We start from the raw sequence: 22,281 nt of genomic DNA on the forward strand, positions 1-22,281 counted from the left end.
TGGTGCAGGGAGATTATGCAGGGATAGCTTTTCTAAAATTGCAGCTGCTGAGCTGGCATTTGGGCAGGATGGTCACTTCGGGTGCAATCCATGAAGCACCTTCGGTACCTAAACTCCAGAATTAGGCCGTGAGCCCCCATGTGCAGCACCACTGCAACCCACAAAACTACTGCTTGCCTGCCGCCTAACCCTGTAGGTGCCAAAACTCACTGTGCACCTAACTTTCTATTGAAATAGTTTCCTAAGTGCCTAAGTTTTAGACCCTGGGACATGTGCACTGCTGCCCCAAGCTAGGCATCTGGGTGCGTATCTCCCACCTAAGCCTCAGAAGAATTCATAAAGCAAGGAGCAGACAGGCATTTGGCCACCTAAGTCATGAGCAGGGCCCAATCCCATAGAGGGCCCCTGAGCACACCTCTGGGATTGGGTCTCATTCAAAATCCAGCTGGAGGAAGTGTTCATCTTGTAACTTTTAGCCTAGTGGTTACAGCACTTGCCTGGGGATGTGGGAGACCCAGGTTCAATCCCCCCCACCAGATGGGGAGACAGGAGACCCCTGCTCAAATCCTACCTCTCAGGAAGGCGCTGTAACCACTGAGCTAGGGGATACTCTGATGTGGAGGCTCCCTCAGTCTTTCCTGCTGAAGCTGCTGCACTGTGGATAAATAATGAAAGAGTGAGTGGAGCAGGACTGGCCAAAACTCCCAATGAAGCAGGATCTTCCCTTTATGCCTCACATCTGCTCTATTACATCATGAGCAGGTTCCCCCGCGTTTCCTCTCCTGCTCATCTCCTTCAGCCTTGCACTGCTACCTACAACGCTCGGCATCTGTACTGGGCAGGATCCGGCCCATGGCAAAACCACATATGAAAGCGCACAAGAGGACAGCCTGCTCTTACATGTAAAGTTATGTTCTAAGTTAACCCCAACATAGCAAAAATAAACATATTACCCTAGAAATTGGGCAACAGCAGCAGTTTCAGAGTTCTGTTTGGATGCTCACCAGAACTATCCAAAGCCTAGGAAGACCCACCAGACCTCACAGGCAGCCCATTACCCCCCATCTAATCCCTGTTCCTCCAGAAAGCCTTGCCAGCTGGCCCTCTCCAAACAATTCCCCCATTCGCTCCACCTGGTGTTTCCTCAGATGAGGATAGCTGCTTGGTGCCCCATTTAGCATATTTGGTTAATAGCAGTTCCATCCCTTCTAATAGCACCTTAAAGGGGGCAGGAACACCATGGCCACAGCTTTCCCCCTCTCAGCTGGTCTCCAGGGCGGGCACTCCTGCTGTTTCTACTGGTTGACAGGGCTCTGGGGCTCAGGTGTACTAGACGAATGCCTGTGAGTGGTTGCTAGATAAACCCCAGGGCTCAGACTCATGAGGGAAAAACAAACAAACGAAAAAAAACCATCAGGAAGTCTCTCTTTTCCCTTCACAGCCAGCATGGGGACCGCTGACCTCCCAGAACTTACAGCCAATAAGCAAACCAAAGGAAATACCATGTGATCAGTTACAAACAAAACCATGCAATTCGCAGTACATGGCAAGAAATCCACTTGAGTCAGAGAGGCTCTAACTTCAACACTCCACGTTGGCAGAGGCAGCTGTAGCTCAAAACTAAGAATTTAAGTGCTTCTAATTTCACACCAAATATTTCATACAAGTCCAACATTTGACCAGGCCTAAAGCCCATTTTTGTTAAAAATGCCACACACCAGTTTAATGGAAGGGAGACTGGATTGGACCTGCAAGGGTCTAGACAGATTTAGAATAAAGTGGGAGCCTATGCAGGGGTAGGGCCCACCTCCCTCTGGGCATGTCACTGCTCATTGGCCAGCTGACAGATGGGAGCTGATTGGTCCTTGCTTCCCACCATCATTAATTTAAACATTTGTCTGGGGTTTTTTGAGCCCTCCATCCATCCCTCCTCTGCACCTCCCCAAAGTTATCCACTACGTAATGCTGGGGGTTAGGAAGGAATTTGTCCCATTGGGGCCAAATTGGCAGAGGTCTAATAGGTTTTCTTGCCTTCCTCACAGCATCCTGGAGACAGCTGGGTTAAATAGGAACAGAATTTAGAAATTTAATATTAGAAATGTAGATCAACATTTAGTTCATTGCAACTGGCATCCAGTTTGGATAAAAGCCACAAGGGCCAGCGCCCAGAAATAAGAGATTTTGCTGGTGGATCTAAGGCATATGAGAAAAGGGGACACCTGAAGTCTTTGCAGACTGAGGTCCTTTTCTATTGTCTTTGAGGATCTGGGAGTGGAGGAAGAGGATTCAGCAGAGTGAGTTGAATCCAGGCGTAGGCAGTGGAGAGGCTATCCTGAGTTATGGGCTATATGATAGGAACCCTGTAAACGCTGCACTGGACCCACTTAAATGCCTGGTATGGGGGAGTGGGGGCTGGTTGTGCCCCTCCCCAGTGTAAAGTTAATAAAGTTGCCATCGGCTGCTTGAATGCATCCATGTGTCTGTCCTCATTCACCTGAGTGTCCCGATCAAACAAAATGGGATTGCTAATTTCATCCAAAAGGTTTCCCCTTTCCAAAGGAAAGCTATGGCAGGATAGTGCTAGATGGGCAAATTTATACAAATGCTGGGCATCTGATAGCAGTGCTGAAATGGGCAATTCATTCAAGCCTCAGGTCCCTCATCTGTAACATAGTACAGTGGAATGGATTGTGAAACTAAGGGCAAGTCTACACTAGAAGTGCTGCCTCAGTGAAGATGCTCTATGCTGATGGGAGAGCATCTCCCACTGCCATAGCACCAGAGTGGACAGTACTTAGGTCACTGTAACTTATGTCGCTCAGGTGGGGTGTCTTTCACACCCTCAAGCAACATAAATTAGATTGACTTAAGCGGCAGTGTAGACCTGCCCTACTGCTTTCCTACCCACTGTAGTTTTGGGAGACTGTTTATAAAGTCAATGAATCCTGAGTTGAAAGTCACTGTAGAAACATTGGTAATACATGAATTCCAAAAGAACTCTGATCTCTGTCTTGTCATTAAGGCACTAGACTGAGACACAAAATTTGGACCAAATTCCTGGCTTCTGTGACACAAACTTCTTGGATGATCTTCGGCAGGTCTCAATCTTTCCATGTCTCACTTCTGTATCAGTCTAATGTGGGTATCATTATAAGAAGTATCATTATACTTCTTTTCTCTGTCTGTTGTGTCTGTTTAGTCTGCAAGCTCTTCAGGGGGAAGTCCCATCATTTATTATGTATACGTAAAGTACCTAGCACAATGGGGCTCTGATTTGGCTTGCAGCCTCTGGCCACTACTGTAGTAATTATTATTTCTATTAAGGAAGCTTTGCTTGGGTTCAGCATTCTGGGTATTGGCTCAAGTTGACTGTTGTAGGGTCTGATGGCAAAACAAGTGGGAGAAAAAGCGGCTGTCAGATTTTTATTTATTTATATTTTAAAGAATGTTCTTCTAAGCTGTATTCTTTGTCAAACTGAGAAGACATATAAAACTGAGCCATGCAGTGGGTCACTGTTCACAACACAGGCCCATCTTCAACTGGCACCAGCTGTCATAGCTCCAGTCAAATCATGGATTACAATGGAGCTCTGACAATTTACATCTGAGGATCTGTCTCACTGTGTAACACGGGAAAGTGGCCTAGGCAGAGGTGGGGGGAAACCAAATTATGGACAAGTTAAAAAATTAAGACATCGAACACACATTAAAATTCAGGGTTTGAGCCTGCTCTCCAACAAGCCATCTAAAGGCAAATTAAATTTAATATTAAATATGCGAGGTATAGGGTTGACTGAAGACAGATAACAGAATTAAAACCCAAGTGGGGGAAATGTAACATTGTAGAACCCTACAATTTAATTGCAGTGATAACTTTGCAAGTAGTTTTGCAGGGCTGTTCTCACAGCTCCCACATGTACTATCAAAACAAATATACGGAATGCTAAAATTTAGAGAATTGGTCATTTAATGTGTTGAACACACACATTTAACAATGTCATTGTACATAATAGCAGCAAAGAGTCCTGTGGCACCTTATAGACTAGCAGACATATTGAGCTTATGCTCCAATATGTCTGTTAGTTTAGAAGGTGCCACAGGACTCTTTGCTGCTTTTACAGATCCAGACTAACATGGACCCCTCTGATACTGTACATCATAGGAAATTTATGTTCAATCCACATATAATAATAATCAAGACCACTCATTTATTTTTAATGGTATGACACTATCACATTACAAGTTATAAAAATGTAAAGAAAAAGCATGTATCAATTTAATGTGAATTGACACAAGTGTAGTTTCAAATATACTGTTATATTTTGGTTGCCTAACAACTGTGGTGACATGTACTAGAATCAAGTGATAGTTCTTAAAGGCTATTCTGTAGAAAGAGGGTGAGAGATAACATAGGATACCAAACTACATGTACCACTGGTCTGATCTGGTATAGTCTGGCCAGTACCAAATGATTCAAAGAAAGATGCTAGCCCAGAATTTTCTATTATTGGGATTCTAACTTGTGCCTAGTGAAACATTCTTCCTAATGTCTGCTAGTTAGTGGTTGGCCTATGCCCTAAAGCTTGTGGGTTTCTTTTTCATATATTTATCCTATTGTTTCTGTAGCTGTTCTCATTATTCACAGAAAAGTCTGGCCCTCATTTGAGCCCCGCTAAACTCTTGGACTTAATATCTTGTAGCAGGGAGTTCCACCGGTTAATTATGTATTTCCTTTTATGACTTTTAAATGTGCTGCCTCAGTTTAATTGGCTGTCTCCTCTTGTTTGACAAGAAAGGGGAATAGCAGCTCCTAATCGACCTCTCTCCTACCATTCATTATTTTGTGCACATCTATCAGCTACCTTCTTAGAGACAGAGTTTAAGTCCAGAAGGGATCACCAGATCAGAGTTATTCATCTCCTCATTAAAGGAAAAGTTCCAGTCTTTTCAACTTCTCCTTTTCTGGAAAACTTTCCCTTCCTTCTAATCATGTTGTCAGGTGATCCTGAAGACTCTATTTCAGTTATATATCTTTTTTGACATGGGGTGGCCAGAACTGAACACAATATTCGAAGTGAGGGCAAACCTTGATTTATATAATGGCATAATATTTTCCCTACTAATCTCCATCCTTCTAACATGGACTACAGCTTCACATTGAGCAGAGTTTTTCACTGAGCTCATGGATGAGTTTTAATTTTGGGTGCAAACTAAACCAGGTCTCTTTCATGTGAGAAGACAAGTGTAACTCTTTCTTCCACGGACTACGAAGGCTGGAGAGTTACTGAAGTGCCACCTGCCAATAAATGGAGCAAATTGCTACCATTGGCTTCCAAAAAGCAAAACAATCTTTAACTAGTCACAGTGAAAACTAAAGTGGTATTTTCTTAGCGGGCCTATTCCTTTAACAGATCCTCATTTAAATGTCTTCCACTTAAGTGGCTGGCTATGTAACATGCTAAGTTCATTTAGTATGTCAGTTCCCTTCTCTTGGAAAATATAGCCACGATTTTATTTTTAATAGTCTCTTACCGAGCACATCTACCATTAATTGAAGGCCTAGTGAGTTAGCAGTGTAACAGCTCCAGCTATGGTTTTTCCAAGACTAGCAGGGAATAGTTTCTAGTGGGGTATTTCTGCCTTAAAGTGAGATCTCCCTACTGAAAACAATGAGTTCTGCTTATAAAAATTTTTTTGTCTCAGTAATGTCTCAGTATAGCCCAATGCTATAAGTATATACCCTTTTGCCAGCCAACGTTGTTATTTTTGGTTTTCTTCTATCACTCTGGACATCCATCTGGGGGTAGAACACAGGCTGGAGTGATAACAATTTACCCCATCGAGGAACTGCCCCCATTTCCCTCCAAATACAGATTGCTACGGTTGGAAAATGGAAAGGTCAAGGAAAATTGGATTTTGTCTGCCAAAATTAGTCAGATGGTACAGCCCAAGTTACGTCTTCTGAAGGAATCAATTTATGCTCAGCATAAGCATTAAAATATTGCAGCTTTCAACTGTGACTTGACAAATGTTTTTTGCACTCATTAAATAACCTTATTGGAATGACTTGTCTGTCATTCCACCCTGCATGGCTTGGTACGATTTTATTGTTGTGCAGTGCATTCCAGGAGCTAGGTGATGACATAAATGAATGGCTCAAAAAAGTGGGCTGTGACAAAGTCTCACAGGATGCCTGGATTACTGCACACTATGGGGGAAGTCCCCCAAGTGATCATCCCCTGCCTGGTGGGTTGGTAAACATAAAGCCCATCTTTTTCTGATGGACTGTGGCCTGAAGGAAGGTTTAGTTGAATACAGGGGTGTAAAGACTTCAGTTAATGCTTTTGTTTAAATGCTTCATTAATGTACAGTTTAATCAACAAGAATAAAACAATCCAGGTGGCTCATTTCTCAGTTTTCCAAGTCACTGAGGCAATGGCAGCGTGTGTTGTTTTAAAACAAAAAAAGACCCTGTATGCTGTGTCAGCCTAGATCCTACAGTCCCTGGTTTCACATATACTGAAGAACCTCAGGGTTATGAACCCCAGATTTACAAACTGACCAGTCAACCACACACCTCATTTGGAACTGGAAGTACGAACTCAGGCAGCAGCAGAGACAAAACCAAAACCACAACCAAAAACAAAAGGAAAATACAGTACTGTGTTAAATGTAAACTACTAAAAAAAATAAAGGGAACATTTAAAAAAAAAGATTTGTCAAGGTAAGGAATCTGTTTCTGGCTTGTTTCATTTAAATTAAGATAGTTAAAAGCCACATTTTTCTTCTGCATAGTAAAGATTCAAGCTGTATTAAGTCAATTTTCAGTTGTGAACTTTTGAAAGAAACCACCATAATGTTTTGTTCGGAGTTACGAACAACCTCCATTCCCAAGGTGCTCGTCACTTGGAGGTTCTGCTGTAACTCCCGTTTCTGCCCCAGTGGCTGCTTCCCATCTGTATATTTAAGACCCATTCTCCCTCAGTTATACACAGGTGCATTGTATTTACATGAAAGTTAAGTGCAGAAGCAGCATGTGTTTTCAGGCTGCCGCATCCTTGACTACATTAAAAAAAATCCAGATTCTTCCTCACAAGTTGGATGTTACTTAAGTGAATACGACTGAATTCCAAGTTACAAAAATAATAAAAAATATTGATGCTAAGTACCCTTGGTTCTAGCTCAGAACCATTATCTCATGCCAACCTCCAGGTTTTAATGCATGATTGGAGATTTTGAATCACATACTTAGACTGATTAACTGGCACAAATCCCACCGCCAAGACAAGATCAATGGTGAGTCAATTTTTTCTTACTCATCAATAGCAGTTCATTCTTACTAAACACGTTTTCTGTTAAGCTGTTCATTTTATACCATACTAGCATCTTTTGACTAAGAAAACCCCAGTAAATATTTAATACCTTTCAGCTTTGTAAAACCTATACAATTTATATGCCCACCTTATTTAAACTGTTGCAGTACCACGTTTTAAATCCTCAGTGACTGCGAAAAAAGTTTGAGATGCATACAATAGCACTAATGCAAACCTAATGCTGCCCCTGTGCAGTTCCATACGGAATTGAATGTGAAATATTCCAGGAATAAAGAAACTACCTTTCATTAAAAATTAACCACCACAACAGTGGTAACAGCAAAATAGCATTAACCAGAGGCAGCATTCTTGACTATAAGATGAAGTAATCATTTTTAATGAAGAATACGGTATTGAATTTTTATAAATAGGCTTTTCCCACAATGTCATTTGCAGCATGTGTCATTGTATCATGGATATTGGAGATTAAAATCTTAAAGATTAATACATTTCAGTTAGTGAAATAAAAAGATAAGTGTCATACTGAAAATTAAATTCCATGAGAAACATGTACTGTAAGTAATCATTAACACAAGAGCTGTCTTATTAATGGCACCTGAAACAGAAGGGTTATGATTTGTATTTATCCACCCCAAAAAAAAACAGTTCACAGAAAAGACTATTTCAAAACCAAGGAAATCTGTTCTGAATTTTATTTTACTGTTTAATATAACAGTTGAAAAATTACTTAAAGATGGGACCATATGGTCTGAAAACCCAGAATCAAGGGAAGGAGTGAAATATTGTAACCATTAACCTAATGTTCAACTTAAATTTTGGAAAAAAGAAAAAAAGTCAAAAGAGCCCCTAGAGAAGTGGTTCTAGGCTCAGTTAATAAAAAGTTGATGACAGGAATGCTCTTTTACTCATTAACTTTGAGGGCACTGATTCATTTGTGTTTTCTAAAGCTCTGAGGGTTGCATTTTTCCGTGTAATTTAGAAGCAGTTATGGGAGATTTTCAGTTATTGCCATTAAAAAAGGAACTTTGCAAACTCACCACAGAGTGGTGTCTGAGATGGCAGAGCTGTTGTCTGTTTTAAGTATACAGAAACTGTTCAGATGCCACTTTATGGTAGGGTGACCAGATGTCCCGATTTTATAGGGACAGTCCTGATATTTGAGGCTTTTTCTTATATAGGCTCCTATTACCCTCCACCCCCTCTCCCGATTTTTCACTCTTGCTGTCTAGTCACCCTACTGTGTGGTAGCTGTTTAAATGCTGCCTTTAAAAAAATCTGATCACTTTATTTCACTGATATTGAAGTTGCTAAATATAAGACAGATTTGTGCACCTATAATATACATAGCCTGTACAAACGCACAAATCACATCCCCCTGAAAACAATACCAATTTTGCCTTTCACTTCAGCGGAAGCAGGCTCAGGCCCAACCTGACAAAGATGCACAGAACCAAGTAGGTTATTTTAGGCTGGGATCTACAAAGGGATCTAAGGAAGTTAAGCCATTCAGTGAGAGTTGGGTACCTAACTCCCCGCTAGCGGGCCCCCCCCGCCACCCCGAGTTTCATAGGGGAGGTCTACTCACCCTAGCCCCAGAGGGAGCTCTTAACTGCAACAGCTTAAGTGTGATGTGTGATGAGTTCAGAAGCTGGGAGCAGCATAGCCTTCGGGGCTGGGAGTTTGTTTATAGACAGGTTTCAGAGTAACAGCCGTGTTAGTCTGTATTCACAAAAAGAAAAGGAGTACTTGTGGCACCTTAGAGACTAACCAATTTATTTGAGCATAAGCTTTCGTGAGCTACAGCTCACTTGCATCCGATGAAGTGAGCTGTAGCTCACGAAAGCTTATGCTCAAATAAATTGGTTAGTCTTTAAGGTGCCACAAGTACTCCTTTTCTTTCTGCTAAAAAAGGAGAGTTTTCAAGTGCCTAAGTAGCCCCAGGAATCACAGTTAAAGTTGCCACCCTCTCCCCACCACCAAAATCTGAAATGGCACCCCTGCCGTGGCTCCTTTGAAAATCTAAGGTTTATTTACTTGAATGGTTTCATGTATCACCTGGAAGCATAATGAACCCAGATTTGGCAGGAAACACAAGAGAATGAAGTGTTGAGGCCCAAGGACAGGATCTGGCCCGGTTTGTTCACTGCGAAGAGGATCATTACAGCTCTGAGGGCATCTTTAAAAAACAGGACATCTCTGCTCTTCTGCACATTCTGCAGACCACCTCATTAAGCAACTGAGTGGCAAGACAAGAGCAAGTTTGGGATAATGCAAATATATGAAGGGACAAGGACTCCCACATTAGCAGCCAGCTGCTGCCCTCTAATGTACATGATTCCACAGTGAACCATCTCAGCAGCAGTGAACGCAAGCACTGAAAGCACAGAATAACTCCATGAGGGCCTCCCCTGAAATGCACATTAATTCTCTCATCCCCCCGCAAAACCAAGGTGATTAGAGACCCATCTAGCTCCCTCCCAAACCATAACCCAGACTATGACAGTGATGGGTGACTTAGAACAGACGTTCACAACAAAACTTTTGGTGGCCTCAGAGGGCAATCACCAACTCTTGCTGGTGGCCACTCTGACAATTTTTCTTAAAATATTTAATTAACTTTAGGAAAAATAAATATGCACATAGCCATGTTCCAATCATTGTAATTTATGTAGGATTTTCCTTTTTTTTGCAGATTCAATACAAATAATGTACAGTTGTCTCTATTCTTTACTGGACCTAAATAGAATAGAAACACAAATAAGGTGCTTTGCATGTTCTTGTCCTTTTTCTTAGGTCTTTTGCTTTTTTGGTTGCTTTCCTTTGAAGACTTACTAGTTACTAAGCCTGCTGTGGAAAGTGATCTTAACAAACATACAACTATCACTTTTCACAGCAGATTTACTAAGCTTCGGCAAGCCTGGGGACAAATTAAGCCCTGAACGGGGAGGTGGATATGGAGGCCGCGAGGGCTAGGGATTATGGAGGTTGTAGTGACCTTGGAGCCAGAGCCCACCACTGTACAGCCAGGGAACAGAGCTTGACGCCCCGTGGCTGGAGCCTGCCACCCGCCCAGCTCTGGGAAGGTGGGGAAACTCACTGGCTGTCTGCTCCTCCAGCTTTTGTCTCTCCGGTGGGCACAGCCCAACCACTGCTGGCAGCCCTGGGGGGTTGCCACAGCTCCCCTCCCCACCCAAAACCACCACCCAGGAGGCTGCGGCCGCAAGAAAGGCCACAGTTGCTGCATTTGAGAAATGCTGACTTAGGGATCCTGGGCAGGGTTTTATGCTGAAACAGAGATAACAGGTCACTGCGTGTTAGTCATATCAATTCTCAGCACTAGTACGCTCTGAGAAAGAAAACACAAGCCGTGATCATAATGAAGGAGAGAAACCCAGTATTTTAATTTGCTCAAGTTTGATAACCCAGGGTCTGATTCTCCTCTGATTTACCCCAGTGTAAAAGAGGAGTAACTCCAGTGAAGTCTATGAAGCTACAAGAGGGTATAACTAGTGTGACTGAATGAAAAAAATCAGGCCCTTGATGTATAAACCTTCAAAATCTGAAATCAAGAAGTCAACAGGGACTTGATGAGACTGTCTATGGCTGGATGCTCTCTCCCGACTGTGGAATATTGTCTGAATCTAACTCCACTGCCCTAATAGGCTTCATGTGTAAATAAATTGAGGAAACTCTTCATCATATTTTAACTGGGAGTGGAAGGAATTCATTAAAAAACCCACTATGGCAATGGTAAAACTAAATTTTCTTTACCATTTTTTCCCAAAATGGACTGGAAAATAGGTAAACAATTAGAGAAGAAAGGGAAATAGAAAAGCCGTCAGCCCAGCAGCCTGGCTCCCCTCCCGACAGTTATCCTTCTGACAGCAAAACCATGAAGTGTATCACTCAGTCTAGCAAAGCAAAGAACCTCATTACAATTATGCTTCTAAAAGATGTGGCTAGTGGAGGACGCCAAAACTGGCTTTCAGTGTTAAACAATAAAGTATATTTATTTTTATCCACTGTGACATTTCCCAGATGGTATCATCCACACAGTCCCCTCCAGGGCTAGGATGAGGGGGAATAGATTTTTGACGGATGCGTTTGCAAGGCTCTGTGTTTCACTGAGATACAGCACTTGGAGAACAATAGGAGGCCTCATTCTGCTCTCATTTACATCAGTGTGAATTGTGTGTAACTGTTAGTCGGTGGAGTTGCACTAACGAAAGATCCGAATCAGGCCCACAGTGTGCATAAATTCTTTGCACTTTTATGCATTAGGTATTAAACTCCACCCTTTGCTGAGGGAGCGAGGTCTATGCACTGTTTAAGTTCCAAGGAGGCTTACACAGGCCCTACATGGTGAACAGATTTGGTGCTGATCCTTGCCACTGGACTGAATACACAAGCAGCTCTAGTAGCCACACCCCACATATCCTGGGCACAGCAGCCCTGGGGCTACTAGAGACCTCAGGCTACCGCTGAAGAACAGCTGCATAGCCAGTGTAGAGGGATTCTGTTGTTCCTGCCCACCTCACTCTGAACCCTGGCAAACATCAACTGCAGTTCATAGATTGCACACGGGATTCAGTGCATGGGATCCAGGGCAAAACCCAATGTCAGCTAGGCCACAGAGATGCACATCTTACCATAACTGAGTCACTAAGTACAAAGACAAACAACATTGCCTCTATCCAGGAATGAAATAAGCTGTTTATATTTGTTTTTACTGTTTGCAGTATCTCCTCTTTGGAAAAATGTTTTTGTTTCTGTGATTCAGGCCAGACCTGCCTCTCCTCACAGGGTGTAGAAGATTAAAGGAACCAAGATAGAGAATATGAATGTAATTGTCATTCCTTTCACTGTGTCAAACCACACTCTTGCACTGCTGATAGGACATGGCTCAACTGGGTGACTAGTGAAGTTACGATAACAAAGAGCAAAGAGGGGTACACTGTCTTGTTCCGACCTCCTTCACCTTTCTATACTCCCTGATGATCTGGTCCTGCTCCTGTCATAGTCAACACCAAATACCACATTGATTTCACTGAGACCAGGGTTGTGCCTTGTGCTTTTTAGACCTTTTTCTCCTTCATTCTGCAGCAATGCCAGCATGAGCCGTCAACACAATAGGCATGGCTGCAAAACTCAGAGAATCCAAATACTGAGTCACAAGATTTTATGTGGCACCTTAGAGACTAACCAATTTATTTGAGCATGAGCATGAGCTGTAGCTCACGAAAGCTCATGCTCAAATAAATTGGTTAGTCTCTAAGGTGCCACAAGGACTCCTTTTCTTTTTGCGAATACAGACTAACACGGCTGTTACTCTGAAACAAGATTTTATGAAAGGGTCTGATGCACAAATAACCTCTGCTGAGGAAACTAAGATACAGAGGTGTGGACAATGCAGGACTGGGCCCTACTGCGACAGGGTGCTTTACTTACCACTGGCTGGCACCACCTCCTGGCAGTTCTGGGGATTAGCTCGATCAGGCCAACACCCCTTCCACAGGTTACACTCCATCAGTTTCTTTTCTGCAGCCCCCTCTTGCTCTCAGGAATAGCAGCTGCCTTCTCCATGACTCAGCCCTCCAGTTAGGTCACTAGTGTGGTTTCCAGGGCAGGTGGTGCCTGCATCAAGGTTTCTGCTCTCCAGCAATCTCAGGCAGTCTTCTGCTTCACTCCCTCACAGTGCCAGGGGAACCCAGACCCACCCTCTGCCTCAGGTTCCAGCTCAGGGACTCTCTACACGGCAACCAAGATCCATTCCCTACACCTTGCTACCTTTCCCTGAGCCACTTCCATACCTCCTGCCCTTTCCCACCCCTGTGGGTTTGCCAGTCTCTTCACTCCTTCCTCCCAGGGAGGAACTTTAGGCAACTGTCTCAGCAACCCCCTCCAAAACACTCCTCCCATCTCCCAGGGAATGACTGCAGCCTTCGCCCTGTTACCCCAAGGGCTTCCATTTTCCTGTCTTTTATAGAAGTCCCGGCTGTCTCTCGCAGGTGAGCTTCTCTCTAATTAGCTGCCTCCAGCCTAAAGCTTCCCCCTTTGCAGCCTAATTAGGTGATTGGACCCACCTGGTCCAAGTCATCTCTGGCAGGGCCAGTGTGGGGAGCACACCCCATCACACCAACCTTCAAAAATTCAGCTCATGTTAGAAACATGGACAGATAAGTCTGGAAATTCAAAGTCCAGGTTAAAACCATGTGTGATTAACATCTCACAGCACTGTAAGAGGTGGCGGGGGGAGAAAACAGCACAATGGTGAAAACAGGATACTGAGCCTGTGGGAGTCAGTCTGGGAAAGAGAAATTCTTATACAAATCTCTTATTCTCACACAGCCACCCTGGCAGTGGGGACACACACCAGGAGCAGCTGCTGTGCCCTTCTCGCAGAGGCCAAAGAGAAGGTCACCATGTAGTTAGGAACCCCGCCAACCCCCGCACATGCACAAAACCGCAGCCTCAATCATGCATCTTCTGTTTAATCTTTGAGCACCAAATCCCCGCCGGTTAAATAAGATGTAGGCTACATTTAATCTGACTCAGTTTTCCCAGCACACAAAAAATTAAGTACAAGGCGTTTCGTTTTGTGAGACAACTATAAATTGAGGCTTGTGTAAATATGCATTTAAGCTTGCGTAAATATGAATTAAGGCATTTTAAGAAAGCATGCTGTTTATCTGGTTAAAGCCATATTTAGCCCTTTTTCAGCCAGGGCACTGCAGTGGCTCCTCCGGTATATCACAAATATATGTTTCGGTGCTTGTACTCATTTAGAAAATTATTATATATGCATTTGACCCAGCAGATAGGGTACAGCATATAAATCAAGCTGCTTTTTTTTTTTTAACCCAGTAAATTATAACAATCCTTCAGCGTTCACAGAGTGTAGCCTGGTAAAACTGTGGTGGCTTTCAAGCATCCGTAGAACTAACAGTACTTACGTGGTGTCTTTCATCCCGCAGCAGCCGAAAGTGCTTTACTAATGTGTTAAGTGCTCTTAACTCCAACTGATGTCAATGGGATTTGAGGGCACTCAGCACTTCTCTGGACTATATACATGAAGAACAATGTAGCCTCCTCTCGGGTGGAGGACAGCAGCCCACCAACACACAGCATGCTGCACAACAGTGAAATTTTGGCGAAGGTGCCAGAGAAACCCCAACTCTCATAAAGCACCAGGAAATCTCTGATGTCCATGCAGAGGAGACAGGACTTTACTTTTAAGACCCACTATAATTTGTCCTGTTAATATTGCTGTAGAAAGAACCATAGAGTGCATGGTGAAAGCAAAATCCTCCTCTCCAGTCCAGACTGCAGATTTCTGATGAGTTCTCTACACTTATTCCACTGATGTCAGAGCAAGTTCTGCACATGCAATGACATGCAATAAATAGTCAGTGTGACAGAGCAAAGAGAAATTTACCTTAAGTTTGCTCAAAATATGAATGATATTTGTGTGTTTGGTAAAAGCTTGAGCTTGAAACAGCATGCAGCGTCGCACAATTTTGAAAATCAGTGGCTGTCCATGAGCTGCACATGAACAAAGCATTTGTGACTATTATCACTCAGTCATTTTTTAGTTTGCTTGTTTTTCAAAATACCTAGGAGATCCTGAGCATGAGCCTGCATTATGAAGTAGTGACCTGGTAAATTTGCTTTTTTTTTTCCCCATTAAAACTCATTTTAAAGTTTTTGGCATAGGGGAGAGAGAGAAAGTTAGTTCTAGGACAATGAGACTACTCACATATATAAAGACAGACTACTTGCATAAATAAAGGTTGCAGGATTGGGCCCTGGTTTCAAATCCTTAGGGTAGGAAAAACTGCTAGTTTCTAGTGGAATTTCTTAAACTTACAATACTGTACAAATAGCATCACTATAATTCCTTAAGCAGTATCTTTGAAAAGAAGTTGGTACACCTGCTATAAATTATTCCAGTGTAAATCCAGAGTAATCCCATTGAACCGAGTGGGGTTATTCTACATTTACACTGGAACCAAAAGCAGGATCTGGCCCATCTCACTAATTGCTACATTATTTCAGATTCAGATGGATAGAAGCAGAACTAGGAAAGTACTGAAATACTTACACACACACACACACAGACACACACACACACCCCTTTGAATTTTTAAACAAATTCACTTGTGTCCACTTCCTGCAGTTATTCCAGCAATCAGGTTTATTGGAAGGAATGTTTCTGATAACTAAATTCTAAGTGAGTATTGGGGAATCTTTGCACAGTGAGAATTTTAGAACCAAATATTTGCCCTGAAAGCCTCATTTTTAAGAGTAAAGATTATCCAATGAGGAAACAGAAATATGCTATGTAATCTACATGTCCAATCAGAAATAAACAGCTCAAATTTTGAATGATCAGCTACATGCAATGAACTGCTTGTGTGCGACCTATATACTGGGAATGAAACCCCAAAAGTTACTTGGTGAATAATTCTGAATAATTAATAAGCTAGAAAAACTTGTAGACTGCTCACAATGTGGGAACAGAAGGAAAAGCAAAAATTGCTTGCTCCAAATTATCTTTGCCATCTGTGATTCTTGCACACTGTTCTTTTTATTTTCATGCAGCAGCATTTGAGAACAGAGTGGTGTAAATCACTGATGTTTCAGTTCACTAGCCAAACCAAAAAAAATTTCATTTCAGATCAACACAAAATGAAAGTTTTTCAGTTTTCTCAGAGAAACAAAATGTTTGTCATGTTTTTGTTTGGGATCAAACTTAGGGTTTCATTTGACCTGATGCAACACAAACATTTCATGTTGGGGTATTTAACTGCTTTTTTAATGAGAAGTGAAGGAAATTTGGAAACGCCATTCACAAAACCACCACAGGAGGAGGTGCTGTTGTTCTCCCACGCCCACATTCTCCCGTCTCCAATTTTCATTGGAGCAGGAACTGGAACCAGATGCCATCCCTCCTTGGTGAGTGCCCTGACCATCAGGCTATAGAATCATTCTTGCTCTCTTGTCCTGGCCCAGTGAATGAATATCGATTTATATAAAGTAGAACAGCTTCAGCAGGAGAGATAGAGAGAAGGGCCTAACCCCAGAATACCACATCACCCAGTGGTTAGGGCACTTTCCTGCAGTGTGGGAGACCCACATTCAAACCCCTGCTCCAAATCAAGCAGAGTGGGGACTTGAACATCCCAGATCCCAGGTGAGTGCTCTAACCACTGAACTATACGGTGTAAGCGGGGAGGTGACAACATCACCAGTTTTGTGAATGGCACCTAAGTCCCTTTGCGAATCCAGCCCGAAAAATAATTTTGTCTGAAACTATTCACTGAATTCATGTTGAATTTGTGAACAGGGTGGTAGATCCCAAACTGCATCGTTTGGTGAATAAACTATTTGAAAATTGTCACCCAGCTCTCTTTGAAAGGTCCTAAACCCCCCATACTCCAAAATTCTTTAAGAGACGGAGTCATTTTCAGTGCAAATGAAGGATGCTGCTGAATATATGCATGTCCATATGGATCTAGCACTTTTCAACAGAGATCTGAATTTATTTCAAGTGCCCTCTATTTTGGGCATTCACAGGATTGGTACATTCAAACATGCACACATGTAAATCATTTACTGTCTGTATCCCAAATAAAGACCCTTTGAAAGTTTGATCCAAATAGTGCACTTCTGCTCTTATATTTCTTTGGCAATAAGAAGGTAAAATTTAGGGCTCTTTCACAATCAAATTATGATGACTTTGTTATCAAGAGTTTGAATGAGAATGCACTGAAATTGCAGCATGCAGAAAGAAACACCTCACCCAGTCAATTCTGTTTCATATCTGCTAAAGAAACCTCACTATCTAGTACAGTGCATATTTTGTGCCAGAATGGGGAGGTCTAACACAAGATAGTATCAACAACACCAGCTCTGGAGATCAGGGTGCTTTAAACTACTGAGATCACATGAATGCTAACCATCATGACCACCTTCAAAGTTTCTCTCATTAGCTGTTCTGTATATAATGTTATTTTTCACCCACTTCAACCAAAGCTGTCAACAAACGGATATCAGTCTATGTTGCTTTGGGTTATCTTGTCACATCCTCCATCTGAAAACCATTACACAACACTTGAAGCTGACAACCACTGAACATGCAAAGCTGAACACCACTTTTGAAGGTATGCCTTCCCGGCAAATATGATTTCTCTCTTTCCTGAGGTTTAGGGGATGATTTCATTTGCTTTGAGAAAAGTAAACAAGCACCAAGTGAATTCAGAGTTCACTTCCACAGGTTTCAGAAGACAATTAATTATATGATAGTCTATGACCAAGATTTTCAAAAGTGATTTTTGGATGCCTCAATTTATGGCTGCTGAATTTGTTACTTCATGAAGGGATCTGATTTTCAAAGGTTAGCTACTGAGAAATCTCTGAAAATCAAACCCCTTTAAAGTCTCTTTCATTAAGCATCCAAAATTGGAGGTACACATAATCATTAGTCAATTTTGAGAATCTTAACCTACACATTTGTCAGGAGAGAGCTAACGTTTGTGTTTTGTTCACCAGGCTCCCACAGGGATATATCTGAGTAATAACAAAGTTTTCAGGATTTGGTCCTATAACCTTTGTACTGTACAGTGTGGGCCAAATCCTCAGCTATTGTAAATTATCATCACTCCATTAAAGCTAATGGAAGCATGCCAATTTATAGGAGAGGAAGATACAGTCCTAAATATTCTAGTCTCTTCTGTAATGACAGATTCATATTTCAATTATATCGTACAGTAAATATTTATATTAAGGTTGTAGCCACAGAACTGTTGTCTGGACTTCCCAAAAATGATTTTTCACCACTTATGAATTTAACAGGAAAGATATCCTTTCTGCATTTTTTTTTAAACCAACCTATAGAATTTGATAGACTACATTCCTGCTAGTAACTTTTACAGGATAGTTCATAACCCTATAAAAAAGATATCATTGTCTTGTAAATACTATAATTTTTTAAAAAGTAATTTCTTTAGAATCCTACTAAATTTTAGAGACTTGTATTGACTTCTTTTCTATAAAACTTTATAGGACTTTTCCCATCAGGGTTCTAATTATAATTTAGCAACCACAAAGAAGCTACAAACCTCTTGCCTTTATGAATACCAAGCAACCTTGCTCATGAAATAAGTTACAAAAGAGAAAAGAGATTGATTATTATGAAGAAATCAAGCACCCCAGTATGATTAAGGATTAAAAGACACTGTATTGCAGTAGGATTAGGTAACAGGGTTTGGGGTTTTTTAAGATAAAAGAAATTTTTAATAAAACATAACTGTACTCTGAAAGTAGTGAGCCAGATGACTGAGCAGGAGAGAGCTCAAATGGTTGCAATCAATACTTAAATCAATGCTCAGATACTTAAAGTTAAGCAAATGCTGAAGTGCTTTGCTGGATTGGGGACAGGGTGGTCAGTACCATGCAGGAGCCGAGTGCTCAGTCAGCACGGGGGAGGTGAGGGAGGAAATCAGTTGTGTCACCAGAACAGTCTTTACACCAGCCAGTTTTCCTCTTCCCAGTTCAAGTGCTGTGATTTTTTAGAGCACATTGGTTACAAAGAGACAGACTAAGACATAACGGTTTTACACTAACAAACAGAAAACCCCCACCTGGAGGTACAACCTAGTCCTGTAACAGACACTTGATTGCACGCTCTCTGCATGCTCAAAAACCTTCTGAGTTTTAAGTGGCTAGTTCTGTAGAGTCTCTCGTACATTCTCCCAGATTCTGACTGGGCCTTCTGCCCCCAGCCTTGCCATGTTACTGTACCCTGATCACCAGTTTAAAGCTTAGTCGTGGAGTTAATGCCAAGCTGGGTGCCCAGGACGCTTCCATAGCCAGGCTGAGTTTTTCCCAGCACAACAGAGGCTGCAAGTAAAAAAAATAAAAAAATGATTAATAGAGTGAAAAAAGCAAGACCAAAACGATCTGTGGCATTAACATTAAAGAAGTGAGTCAGAGAGAGCCAGCCACTCAAATGGGAAAGTAAACAGAAACTCTTAATAATAGTACAATTTATCAGCATCATAGACAATTGCACATAACAGTTGAAATTCTGGTCCCATTGAAGTCAGAAGCAAACTCCCATTGACTACAATGGGGCAAGGACCTCACCCTTGGGAATAAGCGTGTGCAACTCCACTGAGTTCAATGGATGCTGAACTTGCATCTCCATATCACCTGCTATGTGCTGTAGCCCAGCCACTGTAAGGTTTACTGCAATCCCACACTTTGGTGTTCAAAGTTAAACACAGACTTACTTTAAATAAGAAACTTTTCTTCCCTACTGTTACCTGCAACATTTAAGTGACAGTGATTTGGCCTAGGCCCTTAGAACCCTGCAAGGAACTCTGCACAAGTGGAACCCTGCCCCCACATGAAGTCAGTGGGACTCTGTGGAAATATGTGGCCTACTTGCACAGAGCTCCTTGCAGGATCAGGGCCCGAATGATCAGAATGAGACTTGAAGTTGTCACATAAGCTTACCCATCTACAGTGTTTTGTGAACAGCACATAAAGACTAGGTCCAGAATGTCTCACAAAAGCAGGGATTTAGCACATACACTGCCAGCGTACTATGAAAACTTTGTAACGTTCCCCCCCCCACCCCCCCGGCAAAGTAAATAGTAAAACAAGTGTATTTATACCAAACAAAACAACATATAAAGTCTGGTTTTGCTCAGCCAGAGGGAATGATAAATTTCTTACAGACCTCCATTATACTGGTCCTTTGTTGACCACTGACTCCACTTCCGAGACAGTGGAAACCAATTACTGTGTATCAAGCCTTTTTTTTTTAACATTTTAATTTTGTTTAACCTAATTTACGTTGAAGTCCTTTCCCCTTTTGCATTCTAAGCATATCATCATAAAACAAAACATTATTCAGTACCAGCTGTGTTTTCTGTCTTACTTCAACCCAAAGGAAACTGATGTGTGTGGGTACATATAAAATACATGGTATATACAAAAAAAAAAGCTTGCTGGAAACAATAGACTTACAAAATTTCAGCTTTGTTTGCTATCTAAGCAATGATGAATGGTGGAGCAAGAGTGAACGCTGACCTGATAAAATTAGGCAGGATAGCGAAGGGAGAGTGGGCATCAGGAAATTTATCCCAAACTTCGCTACTGACTTGCTGTGTAGACTGGGGCAAGTCATTTAATTTCACTGTGCCTCAAGTTTCCCTGTTTGGAAAGTGGGGATAGTTATTTTGTAATGTGTTTTGAGATCCTCAGGTGACAGGCACTACAGAAGAGAAAGGTACTTATTAGCCAAATTTTGATCTACTCTAGCAATATATTCAGAATGACCTGAGTAGCCAAGAGGAGTGGGATCAACACCTACATAGTTTAAATTCACTTTTTTCTTAAGTCTTCTACCATTCAGCATTGCTTCAATCACTGGCTTCCACTGCCAAGAGCATGCTGGAGCATCATAATGAAAGTGAGATGACAAGTCATTCAAGCACCAGAAAGATCTGTTTTTTTTCCATGTAAATAGACGTCAACTGGCATTGCTGGACAGTGTCAACCTTCAGTGCGGTTCCCCCACAAACACTGAGCTGAGACTTCTTGTGGAAGCTCTCACTACTTGTGTTCTGTTCTGGAACCATGGCATGGCCATTGCACTACTGACTAAGGTACCTAAATTGCAGTACACTAGTTGAGTGAGACAATTTGCTCTTTCAGGGCTAACTGCTCATCTGGTTTGTGACCCGTACAGTGGACCAAGCCAAAGCAGTGGTCATACAGGAGAGAAACATCCAGATATTTCCACACATGTTCTTTGCTCAATAAGGAATGTTCAAAGCAAAACAAGCTGGACATGGAAAGGGTCATTTATGAGAAAGGCAGCCACATCCACTTACTTTCACTTTTGGTGTTGTCTTGTTATAGGCCAGTAATGGGTCAGCTACAATCTCTTAATTGTAGAAAACTTAAATGACAGAATGAGGTACTTGGAGCCAGAGTTCTGAAGAGCTGGTAGAAATAAAGGAGGACCTCTTGAAAAAAGCGCAATTCCTGCCTCAAAGACCTTACAGTCAATTGTCACAAACGGGCCTCTGGCCCCACGTTGAGTCCCAGTGAAATCTCTGAGACGCTGCCCGCATAAGGGAGCAGGCTGGTATTGTGAGTGAAGTCTGCAAAGAAGACAAGTTCAGATACAGATCAGGATGGGGAGGATGTGGTCAGAAATAAAAAAAGATTATTTTGGCAGCAGCATTTTACAGAATGTGGAGGAGAGAAAGGTGAATATAGTGAAGATGAAACATTTGAGGGAAATGATTTTGCTAGCCTGGCTTCTGTCTGGATCACCAACGTCAAACCCTAGAAACAAGAGTGAATTCTTTTAATCAATTTTATTTAAAACTAAACCAAAGACAAACAGGTGCAAGTCTAAACTCCAGCTTCAATCAGACAGTGACTGCTCTCCCTGTGGGTCACCAAAAGCAACCTCTGCAACACAGTGTCACCCATCCCTCCTATCCCATGTCCTTTACCAGGACATAGATATGTCTCTGATTTCACTGCCGTTGATGGCTGGAGGCTGCTGAGATGGTGCTCCAGAGGCCATAGAGAAGTCCAGATTCAATAGCTTTTCCCGTTTCTAAGTGTGTACTTGCTATTAACCTACAGGGTGACATTGCTTCTGCAGTTCACTATTATTTCAAAAATCACACTTTTACTTTCCTTCCCCCAAGATTAATAATTAACAGAAAGAAAAAGTTCACAACACTTAGTTTCATCCCCCTATTTGGGACCTGTCACTAGTCTCCCCTTTTACTCTGGAGGGACTCTCCTCCCAGCCATCCATGGCCCAGGATTGGTCAACTGACTTTTTAAAACTTCCTTCCCTGAAGAAAACATCAATTCAAAGCATAATTGTCCAGAGAGAACTACACTCCAACCA

This window comes from Eretmochelys imbricata, chromosome 11, assembly GCF_965152235.1.
Source record: "Eretmochelys imbricata isolate rEreImb1 chromosome 11, rEreImb1.hap1, whole genome shotgun sequence".
Taxonomy (NCBI): domain Eukaryota; kingdom Metazoa; phylum Chordata; order Testudines; family Cheloniidae; genus Eretmochelys; species Eretmochelys imbricata.